The sequence below is a fragment of the Cyprinodon variegatus genome, unplaced genomic scaffold (assembly GCF_000732505.1).
Source record: "Cyprinodon variegatus isolate N-32 unplaced genomic scaffold, C_variegatus-1.0 Scaffold422, whole genome shotgun sequence".
Classification (NCBI taxonomy): domain Eukaryota; kingdom Metazoa; phylum Chordata; class Actinopteri; order Cyprinodontiformes; family Cyprinodontidae; genus Cyprinodon; species Cyprinodon variegatus.
The window spans coordinates 705,526-707,653 of record NW_015150875.1 but is presented as its reverse complement, the minus strand read 5'-3'; positions in this window follow the sequence as shown (position 1 = coordinate 707,653).

Sequence of the window (2,128 nt, the reverse complement as noted above, 5' to 3'; positions counted from 1 at the left end):
AAGAGGGACAGACCTACTGAGTCTTTACAATATGCATATATGACTTAGAAAATGCAGATTAATATGGCAATATTAGGACTTGCAGAGAAAAGTAAAAAAGTGCAATAAGTGACGTGACAAAAGTTAAGGTATAACCTGCATAAATGATCATTTAGATATTAAGGGTCTTCAGTTTTATTTTTAATGGAAAATGTCAGAAAACAGGACATGCCTTCAGCATTTTGTGTTTTGATTATTTGTAAACAGCTGAAAGGAGACAATTGTTTCTACATTGAAAAAAAATCTATAGTTTTGTTGACAGAACCTGATTTTTTTAATGGCAGCATCGAGACAAAAGTATTTTACTGCCTTTATCTGAGCCACTGAAGACTCAGAGGATGGAAATTGTTGTATTTATTAAACCTATGGATGTTTTGCATCTCTGTGCTAAGCTTTTAAATAGAACTGATTCACAAGAGTTCACATGGGTGATTAAAAGCGGGCTTCTACACAAAGCTTAAATTGAAGAGTGGAACTATTCCAACTGTCCGTTATAAAGCCTTAAAGTAGTAATGGCAAGACAAGGCTTTTGGAAGCATTGAATCATTTTAAACCATTGTGTCATATAGTGGTTCACTATCCAAAGCTTTTTTCAGTTCCCTTGGGTGGCATCTACTGGCATAGTGGTTGTTGCACCAAATGAAATCCTCAAACTATGATGCATCTCTTCTGTATATAATAACACTTATGCATGTGTTGTATATGGTTTTTTAGTAACTTATTAAATATCCTGGCTAATTTACCCATGAAAAAACAATTTATAAACAATGTGAACATCTTTGGTTTGACATTCATTTTTTTGTGCTTGGTGTGCTGAGTGTTTTTTTTTTTTTGACATTGTGTTTGGTCTAATTAATAGGGTGCTTCAGTTTCTTCAGGTGTTTTAATTCGCTAAAAGTGTTTTTCCACAGTAGTAGGGCTCAAACTTTTTTTTCCCTTTTTATTAAAAAAGATTCTCCAGCATAGAAAAAAATACTCTTTAATTTGGAACAGAGGAAGCTGCTTGGATAAGGTGCTGTTTGACTGTGTGGTATAGATTAAATAGAGTTTTGTCCTCTGCCCAAGAGGAGAGAAGTATTGCTTCAGCTCCACTATAGCACCTGTTAACCTGTAAAACCAAGATGACAACCTGTTATTACTTTGTTCATCGTACCTGTTATATATAAGGCATTATTAAGAACTGCATCACTTGCATAACACAATACTGTGAATATAGATTCATAGTCGCAAATTTGTGATTTACAAGTCTATTGGTGCAAACTTGTAACTTTGCTTCGGCACATATGAAGCATTTGAGTTCACATGTAATGTATTAGTTGACAAGAAATTAATACAAATTTTAAATGGTTTTATGTTTATTGATGTACATTTACAAATTAAGACACATACCTTTTTATTTACATTTATCTTACCGCATAGCAGGGCTTAGATAGTTTTGGATTTTTGAAACTGATGAGACAAAGGCTTCAGTGGGTTTTAATAGGTGTGTCAAGAACAGCTACAACCAAGCAACCAGAGGAATAAAACTTCTTGCCGTATTGTGCTGATTTTGCTATGCTAGAATCAGCACAATCTATCATCATCAATATCAGTGTACCACCCAAAGTATTAGAAACTGAAAAGCATAAATACAAATATTAAACAATACAAATATTAGGAGAAGGATTTAAATATTCTGTGCTGTTTTATGAAATACCAGTCATAAGAAAACAGTGACCGGCAATATAGACTGGCCACTCATACTTTATAAGTTCTGTTTGCATTGACTTTCCATCATTTTATTGCAGAAATTCAATTATATTAATTAAATGAAAAATACTGCATTGTTTTCTGAGACAAATTTGAAAAAAAAAACAACTAATCAGTTATTGCTCTAACATGACTGCTAAAACCTGCCTTTGTTTTATTTACATATAGCATATATATTTGTTTATTTTAGTCAATGCATATAAGTACTGCTTTTTGACCAATAATATAAAAACTAACACAGCCTCTAATATTAGACTCTATGTTTTTTAGAAAATCTACACACCCAGAATATGTTCAAAAATATTTAACTATACACATGTGATAACCATTAGAGTAATTA